A 19,460-nucleotide genomic window follows, 5' to 3' on the forward strand; every position below is an offset into this window, starting at 1 on the left:
GAAAGCCCCCCCCCCCACCCCTTGCCTTTGTTATAAGAAAAGCAAGAAGAGAGAGTGACCTCCTGAGCCAAAGGTTTTGACACTGAATCAAATCCCTTTAGGCCTGAACTGGCAGGCTGGGCCTGGCTTTAGATTGCTTTATCACATCTTAGAGCGACGCTTGTATGTACCTCAGGATACCCTATGTGTAAAGAGTGGATATTTTACCCCTGTTGCTTATTAAGTCAAGTCTCGGTGTCTGGTAGAAAATGAAGGTCTGTCTCACGGAGCCCTGAGAGGGGAGGAAACGCATCCTTACTAAAAACAGGGAGTGAAATTATTTGCATGGAGAAACCTCTTTGAAAGAAAATGGGTCATGGACTTTGCTTCAAGTCAATGTGAGAGAACAGATATTTTTGTTCACAATCAGCTGAAAAAGGGAACAAGCTTTGGGGCTATGTAGTGCATTTGTTTTGTGGGTTTTGATCAGGTCTTTTAATTGCCGTCAAGTGTCGGGGTGCTAACGGAGCTGCATGACCACGCGGGACGTGTCCCTGGCAGAGTCAGGCACTGAGCCACTGTTTGTGCTGTCTCCATCACCCAGCCTTGGGTACCAACGCTGCTTCTCATGGCTCCTTTCAGCATTTCAGATGGGGGAAAAGCAAAGGCAACAGCCATCCTTCATCTCCACCTGGGGACTGCATGGAGGAGAAACCTCTTGTAGGGTTATCTTGCACCCTCTCAGGAGCCCCCTTCCCTCTCGAGGCGTTATCTGAAGCCACATCGATTCCCTAATCCCCTGATTTCGGCTGAAATTACACTACTGTGAGGCATCATTATTATCCAGGCTCTGATGCATATGTCAGGGATCAGCCTTTACCATGCTAGGTACTGCACAAGCTTAGCAGGAAAACACAGCAGCTGCAGTAACACCTTGAATTGCTAATACCGATGCCGTGGTCTTTTCCTTCAGGATGCACAGCTCATATTATGAACTTTATCTGTGTGGAGTAGTCCGCTGATTTTTTTAGAGGGATTGTACCTGTCTGAGCCTGGGCTGTGGGATTAGGTTTGTCAGCAACAGTGAGATTTGTCAAGGTTCATGTTTACTGTTTTATTTACATGAGCTTGGTCCATTTTTTCTCTGTTTATTTTTGCACAGATGAAAAACAATCTCTCCCTGTTCTCTAACTAACTAAATAAACACAGCCCACCCCACTTTTGAACAACATCAGTGAAATCCATATCTGCAGTGACTCAGATGCTTTTGTTAATAACAGTGAGAGCTCTCCGTGTAGCCTGATTCTGTCCTTCAGATGGGAGACTTTAATCCTGAGTCTTATTTTTTCACAGCATTCAGCTACTGGTTTTTGAGCAACAAATTACATCCATGCCTCCAAGCCAAACAAGGAGTGAAAATTTCTATTTAAAAGAATGTGGAAATAATACTGTCCATCTACCTACAGTACAATTCCATTTTTAAAGTGCTTTGATATTTTTAACAATATTAATATAATAACAGCAGCATGTGCCTATTGGGTTAGTCTGTATTTTATAACTTGGTATCCAATTTCTCCCTTGTTTCCTGCAGGACTGTCACTATTAATTTCTAGTCCCATTTTTTCCGTCAGTGTGAACATTGTCATTGGACTATTGTTTGTAAGTGATAAGCAGCCCCTAGTATTATTATTATTTCACTCCTGCTTGTTGAGCAACAACAATCTACCAAAAATATTAAAAATTTGGTGGAAGTTTAACTCTCTCTTCACCAGATGTTTCCCATTTCTTCAACTCAAAGGAACATACTTGCTACTGTATTATCCAAGAATAAAAAAATAGGAAACTAGTAGAAAGGCAATCTGTCAAAGGGAAAAAAAAATTACCTCATGGGGTAAAGAATGCCTTCACAGTATGGCTTTAAGGTTTTAATTTATATTGGTCCTGACTCATGACACAGCCAGAGCAAGCCTGGGCCTGGGAGTCAGGTCTCCCACTGACCCTTGCATAGACTGGTTGAGAGAGAGATGTCAGCTGAAAACTCCCAGGGATCATGGGGCTGCCAAGCACTTTGAAAATGACTGCCAATTTGGCCTAGTCTCAGCTGAACACATGCCCAAGAGGGAGGGAATGCCAGTAATAAAGCAGTTTAGAGGGGAAAGATACTGCTTTCGAGCTCCCAAACCTTTCCAGCCTTTTTATATGACAATACTGTTTGCTTACATGTATGCTCTCATAAAGATACATGCCTGCATGTGCACTCACTCCTTTCAAAACCAGGAACAGTCTGCCAAGTAATGCATGAGGTTGATGCCCTCTTCTATGTTCACTATGCAGCCAACCAACCCCTCTTTCATTTCAGAAGATATTAACAATAAAAGTGAATGAATTCCAAAACTTATAAAAAGACAAACTCGAGACCCTACAGACAGTTAAGGAGCAGAACAAGTGAATACCAGAGATGACATGAGGTTCCCCTCCTAGTAAATAAAGGTAAAAAACATTCTGATTTTTTTAATGATGGGAGATAGTGTAAAACTACAAAAAGATACAACGTTGTTGATATCTAAAGTTTCTCCAGATTCAGGTAAGTGAAAGTAAAGATTTCCAGGGGTTTTTTTTTTGCTCTTGCCTATAAGACTTAAAAAACCGGGCAGACGCTGTGTTCCTGTTAATGTGAGTTGTTGTAAAGGAAACCCAATTTTAAATTTGATTGTCCTGAAATCAGTTTTTCTTCTGTTTTATTATATTCCACTATGATGTTTCAAGGTTAAGAAAGGAAAAAAACCCCAAATTTTACTGGATCAGCTAAAATAAGAGTGACTTTGCAGTTCCTTCAAGCTTATTGCTGTTTCTTTTACTCATGTAAGTAGTGCCACTGGAGTAAAAGATATTACTCATTTGAGTAAAGGCTGCAAGATGAGGCCTAACATGAAGATGTTGGAAAGAGAATAGGGGGAAGAATGGGGAAAAAACCCACCTGTATTAATCAATGTCCCAGAACACTGCATGAAGCGTGCCAGAAGTAAGAACTATTTGGTGCACATAACACAACAGTTAAGAATACCTATATGAAAAAAACCCCAACAAACAAAACACTACTTGGCAAGTGCATTCATCTGCTGCAGCATCTGCCTCCAATATGCTTTATACTTGCATAGATATGTTTGGGAACTGAAAGGTAACAAGAATTTATCAAAGGACTAGCAAGCACTGATGTTACCATTCACAACTGTTACAAATATAAATTGTCATAATCATATTACTTGTTCCTCAGTTTAATTTTTGCCAGGATGTCTTTTGTCTGAAATGCCAAAATGTAATCTAGGATTGGATACATGCTGATACAGCTGAAATATTTTGCATTAGTCACTGTGTAAAATGGTTCCAGAAATATTCTTTGGTATTTCTGATTGTAGTTGAATACAATATTAACAAAGATAACAATACCTCCACTGCTTCTTTCATTCCATTAAAAAGTTATAGTTTCTCTCTTGGAAGCTTTTTTGAAAAATACCAGTAAGGAGGATGGCTTCAATGTAGGTGACTCATGACCTATGCAACAGTCCCATAGTTACAGTATGTACGTGCAATTAGTACTCAGGTAATTTCAAAGATGTATTCAGACTGGTATAGAGCAGAGTGGTATCCAGTGAAAAACAAATATGTGGTTGTCTTCAGTGAACCATGTTTGTGTTTGAAGAGTTTTGCAGTTACAAGTCCCTCATGAAAAGAAGTCTTTCTACAAATTTGCATCTTGCAGTAGCACAAAGACTTTCTTCACATTTTAGAGCTGGAAGGAGTTGTGATGGCATCTCCAAAGGCTTGTGTTTATCATAGTTTTGAGCACCAAAGGGGCTGAGAGTTAGTCATCTGCCACAAGGAGTCAACACGATAGCAACTCTGCTATGCCAAACACCAGAGTGGGTCAGTGAGACACCTGGGATCTCCTGGTAGCACTTTTCTGCTGAAGAGTGCCTGTGTCTGTTTGCAGAACTTGTCATTCAGTCTTAAAGTATATGCCACATGTGTATGCTGCAGTCTTCAAAACCCCATAGGTCTTGTTCTGCTTTTGTTTATATAGTTGTACAATAGAAAAATAGGAAATGCATAGGTGCAAAAACTAACCTTGGTTAAATGACTGTCTTGGATGAGGTTAAGCACCATCAGTAACTTGAATGGGAAATTAAATCCAGAGTTTTGCAGTCCACAGGTCTGGGAAGCTGAGCCTTGTATAGACCACTGATGGGAGGAGGATCTTCTAAAATGAAAGGAGAAAGTATTAGCATGTAAGAAATCATTGATCACATATTCATATATATGTGATTTTTTTTTTTTTTTTCTGGACAACTAAACCTCAGATGAAAAACCTTTTCTGTTGTTCTTGAGTCCCTCTAGACTATTCCTAAAATAACTTGAAGTAAAATTTATCAGAGTCAAATGGACATAGCAACTTTTCAGACATACACAATTGTATATGGATTGCCTTCTCAGTAGAGAGTTCTTGGTAACCTCTACAAGTAAAGTTTCAGTTTAGAGTATGAACAGCAAGAAGGATGCCAGAGGCCAGTAAAATAGATATCACGAGTGGATCCCTTCCCCTCCTACATGTTTATTTCAACAATATTCTGCCCCAGAAGGAAATGTAGGGCACAGGTATTAACTCATGTTATTTGGAAACACAAAACATTGAGTAGTTGTGAGGCATTTCTCTGACTCCATATCACTGGTGCATCTTTGGGAAGCAGTTTTCATTGAGCAGATAACCATGTCCATGGGCAGATGAGCAGGTGGTGCCTACAAACCTGAGTTAGTTTCCCAAACATCTGGCTCCTAGCTCCTTTCAGGACTGAGCTTTGCAAAACAAGAGCCCTGGTCTTGCTCTGAGATGCGCATGGGTAGGTTCCTTGGTGAGCTTCAGCAGGACTACATGTGCCTGAATTCTTTGCAGGATGGGGATGCTGAAATACTAAGGGCCTTAATTTATGGGCTTTCAAACAGAGGCTGGTCATCAAACCTCTCTCTAAACTAAAATACTTGTAAATTATTTTTTTCTTATATTTGTCTGCAATTTTTGGACTATTTGTTGCTTCATATCTGAAACCTTCTCTCCTCCCCATATAGTGCAAGAAATATCTCTTTGCTGTTTTTGAGGAATCTGAGATGCTTTCACTTGATGGAAAGACAAAATGCAACTGTGAAAAGACTTTGAAATTTTGGGAATGGTATTTAAGGCAATGGGAATGTTTTTCAGATTTCTGTTTTGCTTTGTGAATTTAGCACAACCTGAAAACAATTCTACATAATACATAAAGCTTGAAGTATCTGTCTTCCCCTCTAGATATCAACACAATAACATTCGTAGAAAAAAAACCAAGATAAAACCCTAGTTGATACATCACGTCTATTAAAGTGAAATACTGTAATGGAAATCAACACAGCTCCAGATCTGGCATTAGTTTTTCCTCTTTAACACAGATCATCATGAAGTTTGGACAAGTGAAACATTATGTAATTGTGGCTTTTCCATGTCAAGAACACATATCAGTTCCTTTATACCGCTTTATTTTGAATGCAAGGTTTTCTGAATTATTTCTTCTCTTGGGTTTGGGCCTTCATCCAAGAGACTTCAGGCCAAATCTGTCTTTGCTATGACTCAATTTACTTCATTTTGCATGCACTGGGGAAAGTTTAAACCTCAGGTGGCAAAATACTGAAGTATGAAACCCTGAAACAGAATCCAGTATGAAGAAAACAAATGGACATTCTACTGCCCTTTGCTCACTGGAACTTTCTAGTGGAGGTAAGAAGCCACAGTTTAGTTCAACTCTGCATGAAAAATCACATATGTGTTTGATAATCATGCTACTTTTAATTGTATGTCCTACAGTGTTAGTAAGTTATCTTACACAGTTGGGACCTGCCAAATGGAGTTGATTTCTTGGAAGAAGAACAAAAGATGAGTAAGAAAAATGAAAACAAAGTTTACCTACTTTATATTTTTTTCAGTGACACTAATGTGCTGGACATTTTCCAAACATAAAGAAAGCACAGTTGTGTCCACGTGAATTCACAATACCCAGACAGTGAGACAAGAAGAGCAGTACAATGATACTAAAGGAACAGCATGACAGACAGAAGACTTAGGTGGGGAATTTTAGACATATCATGTGAGTGGGAAAAAAGTCCGATGAATGACTGGTGGTGATTCATTGTTGTAGTAAATAGAAGAAAAGAAAAGGTGAACTTTAGGGATATTATATAGATATATATATACACATATGTTCTTGCATTTACCATCACTTACATTGCCTGTGTTCAGATTATACAACATATAGGGCTTTGAAGTAATACTGACTTGTAGAAAGCCTATCTGATAGAGGTAAATGGGAAAAGATGGAAAGGCATAAGGGAGGACCTTATTCTCCAGGCCTCATCTGGTGTCTCATTTGCTGCTTCTAACACCATTGAGAGACCTCTGAGTACCATTATACTATTATTAATAATAGCTGTATCATGATTTCTGCTCAGCAGTAACAGCCTTAGGCAGTGCCAGCTCAGTGATCTGTGTGCAGTCGCTCTCCACCTCCCGTGATGCCAGCAACAGGACGTTCTCAGCTCCTGTTGTAGCCCTTCTTGTGTCATTTGTTCCCTTGTCCACACCTCTGATCACTCGCAGCAAGTTCTTCTCTTATCCTGATACTGAAGTTCTTGAATTTATATCCATGCTGTTGCCTTTCTCCCCTGGCCCTTTTTCAGTAGGACCAGGAAACACAGTATACATTGTGGGCAGACAATAAGCTTCATAACGAGAGATCAGAACTGCTCTACAACTCGGTGTCTTTGTCAGCAGGAAAGAGGTGGTTGTGCTTATAAAAAAATGTGCAGTGACAGGTCTTGGGCAGGGATGAGATAAATGGACCCCCTGTGTGCCCAACAAAACCTGTGGCTTGCCCTGCAACCCAGAGGACTAGTTTCTAGTGAAAAATTAATAGTTTTCTAAAACAAGATTTCTTTGTATGCTATAATATATAATGTTATGAATAAAACAAGAAAGACAAAGGCTTTGACAAGATAATCTGTAGGAATTTACAGAAACTTTTCCTAACTGCTGCAGTGATTTAATTTATTGCAGAGGAATGTGGTTTTTTGCATGATCAAAGCCAACTTTCAACAATACCAAACGAGGAGGGAAAGGTGGATATCAGTTAGTAATTAGTAGCAACATTTATTGTGTGTGCTAGTTGCCTGAGGAAAATCCAGAGTGTTTATCTTCAGTGTTTGGTTGTTAGGTGGTGCATTGATGAGCAGAGGAATGAAGCACTTCTCATTGCTTTTTTGTCAGTTAAGAACAGCAGTTGCAGAAGAGAATACTCATTTCTTTTACCATATTCATCACCTTAGTATCTGAGTACCCTCCAGTAGTATATTAAGCATGACTAACATCTGTTCTGTGTTTGTTTTCTCACCTCCTCTCCAAAGGGAATGTATATAAAGTGAACTGTTCTGGTTTGTTTTGATATATATGTTATACTGCTAAATGTTTATGTCAGCAGACAAAGTCAAAGAAATCCTTTCTGAACTTACAGCACTGGTTCCTTATAAAGCTATCTATCTCTAAGTCACGAAGACCTGGATATGTTTTTTTTTTTTTTCTTGTTCATGCACTCAGAATGGCCAGAGGCAGTTATACTGGCTATTCAGTTGGATTTTTACAGGGGAAATAGTGGTACAGAGAAAGCATTTTTCTTATTTCAAAAATACAGTATGATAGCTTGAATCAAGACCACATTTTGTACCACTGACATCATGTCTTTGCATCTTAAATGATATAGGTCACCAGTGACCCCAATGAACTATTAAAATGATGTACCTAAGAAAGATATTTGGAAGCCAAATGTATCAGTGACAATGTGCAACCAATCTGTCAGTGCAGTGGTGATGTAACTTGGCATTATCCCCTATCAATGAGCTACAGAAATATATCTGGTACTTGAGCCTTTGGGGAAAGATCAATATGGTCAGTCCACATATCAGCTAGGAACATTTAGAAGAAGCAATAAAGAGAGTAGTACAAAGATATTTTGTGCATCTAATCAAAAAGGTGGTGCCATTGATCCCTCTGAGGGTATGAAAATGGTCATTGTAAAAATGAGATGCTGAATCAGCCTGAAAGAGGTATTGCTTACATTAATACTGAATTGTTTTAGGATGGGAGTTTTGAATAATCTAGTAGTAAAATGACAGGACAGTCGCATGTTCATCTTTAAGAAGTAGACATTGCTGCAAAGTGATCTGTTCATGAGTAGGGTTGTTAGTCTTGTTTGGCAATTACATCCATATTTTTTTGTTCAAGATTTGTGAAAGTTTTTCATCAGAGACTGGATGCAGACAGCGTGAGTATGGCTACATTTCTGCAGTTATCCTTCCTGAATGTTATCGCATAACGAGTAGCTTCCAAACCAGGCAGTTCCAGCGCTGTGTTTGTTATGGTCCGTCACTGTCATGCTTCCATAGTTAACATGTTTTAGAAACGTTTGCAATGTTGCTTGTTCTCAGGATGTATCTTTGCCTAGGTTGTACAGCAATTTTGTTGTGTCAGATTCTAGCTGACTACCCATCCTAAATCATGTAATTAGTAATTTTTTATACTGTTGGATATGGTAGTCCTGTGCCTCTGTAATTCTAGAGAGCAACCTTTTCAGTATGATGAATGGAAACTTATCAAAAAGGAATGCCTCTGCTATCAACACTTCAGGTTAGCAAAGCAGTAAATGCTAACCAGCACAGCCACATGTCAGACTTTGCAGAAATGTCATACTTCCAGCCTCTACATATTTGGACAGATCTGTCAGTTCTTACCTATGGACTATGGATTGGCAGCATCTCAGTTGTAAAGCACACATTGTGAATCAACATTTGGAAAAGCACATGCCTTCTGTGCATAATGGGAAAAATTTTGCAACCCTAACATTTACGCTTAGTAAAAGATAATCTCTTCCAACATTGCATAGTAAGAAGAATGCAAATCCTCTCCGGTGTCATATAGCTACAAGAAGAGTTTCCCTGTGACTCGGAGAGAAGCCTGACATATCAATGTCTGCCTAGCAACTGAAAGGTGACACGTGGAGCCTCCTTTTCAACTCATTTCCTCTTGATGAGAGGAAGGGATCCTCCTGCGAGTTATTACCTGAAATAATACCATATGGTAAAATGTAAACAACATCTGCATATTCATGTAATAATTTCATCTGTTTAATTAGTTCCAGCAAAGCAGTTTACCCTCTGAGGCCCTCGCTGTCAGCTCCACGCTCATACATCCATGCCCTGCTGTCGAGCCTGACAGCCGTCTATTGTTCATTCACTGCTTCCACCTCGGCACTTAATGTAAGTGAATCTTCTGAGGGGTGGAAAGCCTGTCCCCATTGATCCAGATGTAAGGGCTGGGAGGGAGGAGAGTAAATATCTGTCAGCTTGGAATATGGATAGTAAGAGCAAACTTGACAGGTCAGGTGGCTTTGTGGGTTTTTTGGGGGAGAGTGGGGGGCAGGTTGGCACTTGGCTTAAGTACTAATCATTGCACAGGACTGCAGGTTTGACTTTGTCCAGTTGTTAAGTCTTTGCTCTCAGGACAAGGCTAGGCACTTCCCAATCAGGTGAATTCAGCAAGAGAATAGCAGCCCAGCTTTTACAGTCAGCTATATTTCAGTGCCAAAGTAATGACAGCATGCCTACTGGTGCAGCAAAACACAGGGCCCTAGAGGGCTGTATGGATTGGCCAAACAGGTTTTCGGAAATGCATGTCAACAAACACTGTTCAGGACAAACTGAGAATGTAAAAGCGTAAGTCTAACTGGAAAGGTCCCTAGAATACACTTTTAGAGTCTCCTGTCTCACGTAAATAAATTATATTGTGGGTCACGTAACAATAAGCTATTCAACTCACCTTCAAAAGGAAACATTTATATTACAGGAATATAAACACTTAATGGTAATATTACACCTAAGTAGAGAAAAGTACTGCAGTTCAATGTGGTAAAGTCAATATCATAATAAGGTAATAATAATAATACTTAGTACTTTATATAGCCTTTTGCAGATTTGAGCAAACACTAACTGATTAGTCCTCAGAACACCCTGGGGAAATAGGTAAGTAAGAATTATTGCCTTGTTGTGAAAATAAACCTTATCTTGTCATACGCCCCTCACCGTGGTATCTACACAAACAACTGGTCTGAGGGACAGTATTCTTTCCATTGCCTTATGATGCACCAAGGTGAGATTGCAAGGTGTAAGCTCAGCTAAAGAGCTGTATCTTATGCTTTATTTTAACAATGATCATATCTATATTAATACCATTATCCTGTTCAGAAGATTTCTGGAGACTGTGGCCAGTGGTCAGGAAGGGCAGATGTTCCACTGCATTCATGATCTTTCTTCACTGAAAGGGTCAGCTTCACTGTCCCTGAATGGCCCGTCTGCCTGTCAGGAAAGGGAGAGGTTTCCAGGGTCCAGCTATTAAAAACAGAGAAGAATCGATAAACTGAATTGTGTACTGGAGGGGTACACTGCGCTGGAATAGTTTGACCTCCTTATCCTATGCTGACAAGATGAGAATCTGCATGTGCAGATGTACTCTGTGGACATTTTTAATAGTATGCAGTGAAAGCTTTCAGGCATAAGTCATAGTGGTTAAGTAAGAGGTACTAATGTGTTCATCAGTATACTGAAAAAGGGGTGCTACTGGTTACCTGAAGACAGTGATAGCAGGTCTTTCCTGCTTACAAAAGGAAAACTGGGAAGACCAGAAACCACCTACATGCTCTCAGCTGGAGTGCTTCAGGTTTCTCTCTTTGCAGCTCAGAACAGTATTACAATTATTCTTTTAATGTTCTTAATCTGAACCAAAATAACAGTTCATAATAGACAGAAGGAAAAATGAGCCACCTAAAAGTGAATTATGTTGCCAAAGTCCCCATGAAAAGATAACAGCAAAAAAGTGTCATGAGATATCCACCCAGCAGAACTATCCTTATTCACCAACAGCAAAACTTTTGTATCATGTTATCTTTGTTGTGGGCACACAGTCCCCTCAACTTCAATGAAATTGTAGTTTCCTCCCTAAGACTGTATTTCATGCAGTCACAGCAATAAAATGAAATAATGTTCAGATCATGGAAGTCAGAACAGATTACCTTTATGAAGCTAATGAGCAACTGTTCTAATTGTTACCTTGCATACATTTTTAGAATGTTTTCATACACACTGCAATATAAAAATGAATCTCTAGAAGCTCTTCGAAAAGCTAATTTGTCATAAATTAAAATAATAGTAATTTAATAATAACAATAAAATGACACTGAATTAATAATGAACTTTACAAAATAATATTGACTACAAGAAGAAATTAATCTTGTGTTCATGACAGGTTCATCAGTCTAATAATATGAGGTTCTTTTTTCCCTGGAATGAATGGATGCTTATTACCCATGAAATGGGTACATACGCTTCCCAATCCGTAAGACTCCAAACCTATGTGAAAAAACTTTCAGGTTTGAGAGGTTCATCTTGTCTTGGTGTCCATTATATCATTATTTTCTGTGCTGAAACAGACAGGAATTGTGCAATAGTAAGTGGATATAATACCAATTTAATTTTGGGAATGTTGACTAGCATCAAACTACCCACACTGCTTTAAGTGCCATTAGTCATCAGTTTATAAGAAAACCATTTTGTCTATGAGAAACAAAGTAATCTGGGTTTGATTTTTAGACTTGCAGACTTCTGATATCCTATGCGACATTATGTAAGTCAATCATTCTGGACTTTTATTCCTCTGACCATAATTTTTTTTCTCTCTCTCATTGGCATGCTGAAATTATAACTATTCTAGGCAAGCCTATAAAGTAATAAAGCCCTGTGCTGAATTTGAAGTGATTATCTATAAGTAATATATTTATTAATCTAAACTACTTGGTAGTCCAATCATGTCTGGGCATTACCTACGGTGTTATAAGAGTTCAGTTACAATGGGATTCTAACATTACCCCCCCACCACCTCAAAAATAGTTGTATTACTTCAGTACTTACCTAATAGTCTCTCAGATCAGCCAAAATTATAGCACAGGTACTTGTATATTCTTGCACATTTTAGCAAAGCTATGTTTCATTAATATTCTGGAAAGAAACCCTAAAACTAATGGATTCCTTCCTCTTTTCTGCTCTTTTAAGTGCAATAAAATGGTTCTTTGCCATTTTTTCTCCATTGAATAGCTTATATGAAACAATTTGAGGCAGGCCTTGAAGTTCTTCCTAAATTAGATGGAAAAAAAAGTCCATTATTTTTTAAATCTATAATTGTTATGGTGTTTCTATTCACAGATCCAAAATAGTTTCTAATGGACATTTTAGTGTAGGAAAGATAATGGTGTTTTAGTAAGGTAAGACTGCTGGCCAAAGCAGGGTTAATTTATCAAAATAATTTTAACTGTAGCTGCCTAAAGAGTGTAACTTCCCAAATTTTCTCTACCCACAAGATTTTTTTAACAGGATCATTACAAAACTAAGTGCATCTAGAATGCTTTGGTATTTTTATTTTTAATAAGAAAGTTAAATTATAACTGGGTTATGTTCCCAAAACAGAAGCCTTAATGACCTTTATTCTATATTTCTTTTCATAGATTATTGCGATAAGGAAACCCTCGTGTCGCGACCCACTGGCGTCTGGCTAATCCGATGGTATTCGTCGCCGCATTGTCCGTGATCAATAACTAATTATCAAAGTGGCATTTCTTTTCAAGAGCTCCTTGTTAAAAAATGGCTTTTGGCTGAGAGTGTAGGAAAAAGGTCGCCACTTTGACATCGTTGCAAGTCTTTCAAAATCCAGTGGGCCGTCCGATTGAATTACTGTCCCAAACTAATTGATATAAATTTGAACAGAAGAATGCTTGTTACTACAGAATGTCATAATGATATCCTTGGCAAAAGCATGTCAGTGGGAAAAAAAAGAGAAAAGACCAGCACTAGTCACAAAGCATCTAGACAAGTCGCAGCACAAGACTATTAACAAAATTAACAGGAACAAAATTGTACACCAGTTCCTTCTTCCCAGCCAGTCTGATAGGGCATTCGAGAAAGAAAAGCATTAACATTTTCTTTTGAACCTTATCCTTTATTTGAAAATAGGCTTTAAAAAAATCTATTGGAAAAAATAATTGCAGTGTACAAAGGACTGAAACTTGATGATCAGTTGCAGAAGTCTCATTGACTCTATTGGGATCATGAGTGAATATCTATTGGAACTCAGCTTTAGTCATAAGGCAGACTTTGGTGGACAGTTTCCTTAAGAAAGGTTTCTAAGCAGCCTTCAAAACTGTGCCTTTGAAATATGGTAACCTTCTCTAAAGAAAGTTGGACTGTATAAGCCACATGCCTTTGAACTGGGAAAAAAACACCAAACACTTAAGATACAGTAAAAGGAGTCATAAAAATGTGGTAAGAATGGGAAAAAGATCTTGTACTATTCATGCCTGAGATTAGATGCATTGTCTTGGATGTCATTTGGAGATTGCCTGCTGTGGAAATCTTGGAAACCTGAATTTTCATTGCAAGTCAGCTGGGCTTGTGGAGGTTCTGGTTTTTTCTTTTTTTTAGATCTGACTGTCTTCTGCTCCATGCCCTACATTCAGTCCCTGAGCTGGGAATTGCTGGGGAGTGCAGGAAAAGGTTACACTGTGAAGGGTATGGCATGCTCTGTAAAAGGGGTATTGTAGAAGCCTTTTTGTAGGGGCATGATAACTGGGGTTAATTCATGACAGAAATTAATAAGCTGAATCTATTAGTTATCTGTCAAAAAAGTTGTCAGGTAGTTTGCCAAAATGTGTCATTTTAGCCACATCCAGAGCAAGTCATGTGATTGTTGAGGAAGAGAGAAGAGAAAGACATTTGTGCCTAATTGGAAACAGTGAGGTTTTGTGCTTTTTAATCCCTGATCTTGAAAGGCTCCAGCTGGGGTCTAGTAATGAATACCTTTCTTGCAAACTTACCGTTTTACATTTCCTAATGATAAAGAGAAGGTGACTAATGAATTGACACAGCGACTTTCATCTCTGCAGTAGAAATGGAGATTCCATTCAGACTGTATCAATCAGCAAACCGAAGTTTTTAGTATCTGATGACTTGTCAGTAGCCCATGTGAAATGAGTAGCTTTATGGTCAAACCCCAATGCCACCTCTGTGCAGGATTTTTGGTGCAGATTCAGCATAGGGACTCAGCAACAAATGAATTGGAGAGACCAAACAAATTTTATTGGTGCCAGTCCTCTTGTTTGGACTGGGTTGTGGTAGACAACCATTCTGAAAACAGGTCAGTGATACACAAATTAGTTTTAACAGAAGTCTGATAGATTGTTGCTTGTGACAGATTTATTGTTTGGATAATAAGACCATAAAGCCACATTTTCCTAGTATGTCAAAGCCACGGAACAAAGTGAGAAACCACAAGGGCCTGAACCTTCAGATTCACATGGTTCTGGTTACAAAGGGGAAAGTCTACTTTTGCTGTCAAAGGATCTAAGGTAGTGAAGTTCACTACATTCAGTTCCCATTCTGCCTTCCATATATGACTTTATGACTGTCCTCTTATGCTGGGGGCAGGAAATGCCTTGTGATGGCAAATAGCTGAGCCATCTCTGACAGACTTACATCATCACAGAATCGCTAGGGAACCCTCTTCTTGTCTTCCATGGCTGCTTTAAAGACACTTTGTGAGGCTTTCTTCTTTAGCAGACCAGGGAATTCAGTCTGAAAGCCTGTCGGGCGGGTCAACCAATGTCTAGGTCAACCACTCTTGCCCCTTAATTATTCCCTCTGGCATTACATTCACAGGGTGATGGAAGTAGAGGCTAAATATATACCCTCTATATATAGGCTTTCTATATATTTGGCATATATGAAACCACACATCTATACTGTTATTATCAGAATGTATATATGCATCATTGCATAATCTGTAGGAGAAGTTGTAATGTGTGTGGAGGCACTGAAAAAAGACTCCTACATATTTGTTAACTAGTTTCAGGTCCAACTGAACCCTTAACACTGTCAGGGCAGGCTTATAATGTTATTAAACATTTTAGAATTAATATCAACTCCAACAGGTAAAAGTAATTGCTCTGAAAGAATGAAAATTTTGTGACTCATTTGACGCTGCATGGCTTCCTTACAAAAATTGGCATAATACAAAAATCAATGTAGCCCCTACCAAGCAGATTTAAAATTGGTTAGTTGATCTCAAAATCTGCTCCTAAATGAGAAATGATCATTCCTTGGTGTATTTTTTTATGTGGTTCCACACAGATCTGCATATAGCCCAAAGTTAATATTTTGGAGAAAATATAAATAGATTTTGCAGATACTAATTTGTAAATAGCAATAGGAATAGGTTACTTACATAGTTTTATAGAGATTACATTGCATTATCACAGGTAAATGTTAATGTAGAGTCATGCTTCTAGGAACAAGAATGTAAATTACATTTATAAGCTTGGAGAAAGGAGAACCTCTGAAAAAGACTAATAGTCGTTGTCATCATAATTGAACACAGGTGTTAATACAAGAGGATAAGTGAAATTTTTGGACGTACAAGAAAGAGAACACTGAAAAAGAGTAAAGTCGCTTAAAAAAACCCACAACAAAAACCCATTTAAGAGGATTCTGATAAGAGAGAGAGAAAAGATTTGAGATCATGAAAATACTTTTCCTACTGAGAAACTTAGAGAGTTTATGTAACTTGCCTGATAGAAACCTAGGAGCTTACTCACTCACGGTCTGCAAGACATTTCTAACAGCTAACAAAAAGTTTTTCCTGTAGCTTAAACCCCAATATGATTAGAGCTAATAGAAGTTAAGCCAGAAAAATTCAGCCTTGAAATAAGGCAGTTCTTTCAATTTTTCATTACTTACTGCAACACTATTAAGAGAAATGTGACAAAATAGTCATAAAACATTTGAAATTTCCTTTATCCCTGTCTCCCATCTCTCTTACTAGTGTCATTGGTAATGTCTTAGGTGGATGATTGGCATTCTTCTTTATTAATTTCATAACCTCTTCCACAAAAGTAAATACTTACCTGAATTTTAATTATGTAGTAAAACATGTAATTCTGAATCCAGCTAATTGTCCCAAAGTAGTTAATGTATCAATAGCTCCGAATATCTCACACCTACTGCTTCCATTTAACGCATACTTCCTGTAGTTTCTCTTTTTGCTCTTTCTAGCACAGAACCAGAGCAAAGGGCCATATGTAGCTAGATCAAAGCAGGAGTCTGTCCAGAAAGGAGTTGTGACTCATGAGTCGTAACTAATCCCTTGATTACCTTCAGATGGTACATTTTATTTCCTTTCTTGTATCTGGCCAGCTGTTGCTCCTACTGCTGATCCTGTTGGTGTTTTACTGCTTTTATCGGCACTGCTGATGTCTTTCAGTAGTCCTGTAGGAACAGAAGTAGGGATCCAGGAGAGTAGTTGTGCTCCACCCAGAGCATTCGTGGCTGAGTAGGTGAGGTGGGATTGGCAGGAGGGTCTCCTTTCTTCCTCTCCACAGCTCCTAAATAGGCCTTGAAGTTTTATTGTGGCAGTTATCACTTTAATATCTGAACAGCTCCCAGGTTAACTGAGTGATGAGCGGGATTCTTAGTGGTGGTGGGTGTTAGCTCCTTTCTCTCCCTGCTTAGGAATCTCTGCTGGTAAAGGTAGAAGGAAAGAGGTCAGCTGCCCTTGTCTTCATCAGCATTATGATGGGAAATACTTCTCAGTACTTCCAAATTCACGTTAATATTTGTTTAAAATTGTTTACAAATGATTAATTTATCTGTGTACATGTATACTACTTATTCACAGTAATTTTCCTTTCATTTGCAATCTATTGCTGTAGTACCATGAGTAGTAAACCTGGATTAAATTTAGTACTTTCAATTTTAATACAGTGTTTGTAGGAAAAATTGGCAACACAACAGGCCCAGCAAAACCAGTTTTAAATAGTTCTACATGCATACAGTGACCCAGCTATAGCTGTCTCAGAGTCTGAAAATCTGTGATGAAAACGACTATAAAAGATTCTAATATTATGCATTCAAAAAAGAATAGAGCTAGAACTATCCATCTTTGTAAAATGTGGAACAATAATCTTGTAGCTATTTCTGTACTACACACAGACACATGCAGCTATATAGGTTTTCCATTTTTTTTGTAAGCAGCAAATCAGCTAAGAAAGCCCAGCTCAGTGAATTTACTTCATTTATGTACATTATTGATCTAAAACTTGTTTTTCCATCTAAGCCAAAGTGATAAAAACTTCTCCAAAGTGAAACAAGTTCAAGCACTCTCAGCCTGGTTCCCATTAAACATCATAAGAACATTGCGATTTGACATTTATCTGGCAGCCTTAAATGTGAAAGACCAGTGTAGCTAGTACACCGAGAATGGAGAGGCCTCTCTGGCACCACGAGAGATGCTTTTACCAGGTTAGGGTCAGGTGCGATGACAGCAGAGTGGAAGGAGGTAGTCTCACTTCACTGCAGACTTGAACTATATTTGACCTCCAGGGTACCAGTGACTTACGGGGAAATTGCAAGAATGCTGTATTGCCCTTTATAGAATTATAATTCCTTGCCATTAAAAAAAAAAAAGGCAAGCTAATTAAGTATACCTTATCTGATGTAACCCTCATCCAAACAGAATCAGAGATCATCCTGTTGCCATTCTCATAAAATGTAACTGTCGGAAACAGTGGTGTTGGTGGCTGCGATTTGAATGTAGACCTTAAGGAATCATGATTCCAAACTTCTTGGTGCCCTTTCCCTATCAATCAAAAAGAATCGTATGAAATAATTATTAGGCTACATAATTATTTTACAAAATAGAAGGTGTTTTTACTGCACATTTCCATTTTAGTACCAATCATTACTTCCCTGAATACTAATAACAGCGTTAAGCATTAATAGCATGTTTTAAGGTAAAGGGTCAATAGTCTAAGACCTATGAAAGAACTCTGAGCATTTGCAATGTAAAAGAAACCTTTCACGGAAAAGTGTTAAATAATAAATGCATTTCTGGAGGAAATATTATATTGTGGTCCATTTGGAGAGAAATGACAATTTATAGGACATCACTCAGCTGACTCTGTTTAAAATATCTTTAATAATGCTGTGGCTTTGCACTTAATACAGAGGTTAACAGAAAGGTTGCAGCTCTCTGCAGAGGTCAGTAAGTATTGTACTCACTGAGGGGAAACTGAGGCATATGATGACTCAGTGCACCATTAAAAGGAAAAGCATCTGAACTGGTGACTCAGTCCTCTAAGTGCAAGAAAATAGTGCCTTTTCTTTATTTCCAACTAGTAAGCCATCTTCTAATAGTTCTTTTAAAAGTATAATATGCACAAAGGGGATGGTGAACTTATTCAGAAAAGGTAAAGGTACTTGAAACTTTTGTTTCAAGATGGTTTAAGCTGAACAATTTGAGGAATGTGGAGGGAAGAGTTAGAAATACTTGATATCACTTTGAATTTCTTTTTGATGCTTTCACATATGCATTGACATTTTCAAGGACCAGAAGAACTGAAGCCCTAAGAAAGAGGCAGCTCAAGTCTGAAATCTCCTTTCCCCGTTGAAGTCAATGAACAGACTCTTCATCGAGCAATCATCTCCTCCTCTTTGTGGCATTACATAAATGCCCCAGTTTATTCCTTTTCGGGTTTAATCCAATTGTTTTTTAAGAAATAAATGGGGTATGACTAATTATGTCTCATTTCTATGTAGACCCAAAGTTATAAGACTTTTGTCCTTTGTGAAAGTGCATAAGGCCCCAATAAGCTAACATTTTTCTCCATTAACTTTTTTTCTCCTTACCCTGCAAATGTACTCCTGCAGCTAGAACAGTAATGAAAGTGGGCTATCTCTTCCTTTTCTTAAGAGCCTTTCTCATATGTAAGGTAATTAAATTCTGCCCAGCAGGTTGCAGATTCACAACAGGCTAAAATAACACCTCCTTCTGATATGGGCACCTTCCTTCAGCAGTGTATGCAGCTTGCTGATCTCATAAAAACTTCATGGGGAAAGGGTAGAGCACTGGGATAAAATTTTGACTGATTCAAAGATTTGTTGGTATGTGAACTAAAATAAGTGATTCTAAGATAAATGAATGGATTTAGTTGCTGAAAGATGCAAGTTGGAGGTTCCCTTGTTTCCATAGTTGAATACACATCCCTGAGTTCAGTATGCATATTCTCTATGCTATTGCAAGGCATCTCAAGCTAGGAACCAGCATACTGAGCAAGGGGACACCTAAACAAATAACTATGGAAATAGAGAAATGGGTATGATTGAAATATTCTGAGAAGGAATACCTATAGTCACTTTGCATTCATGACCCTGAACCATCTCTTAAACCTAAATACAAGCACTAGGAAGGATTCACTCATATA

The sequence above is a fragment of the Haliaeetus leucocephalus genome, unplaced genomic scaffold (assembly GCF_000737465.1).
Source record: "Haliaeetus leucocephalus isolate CR32 unplaced genomic scaffold, Haliaeetus_leucocephalus-4.0 Scaffold339, whole genome shotgun sequence".
NCBI classification, from domain to species: Eukaryota; Metazoa; Chordata; class Aves; order Accipitriformes; family Accipitridae; genus Haliaeetus; species Haliaeetus leucocephalus.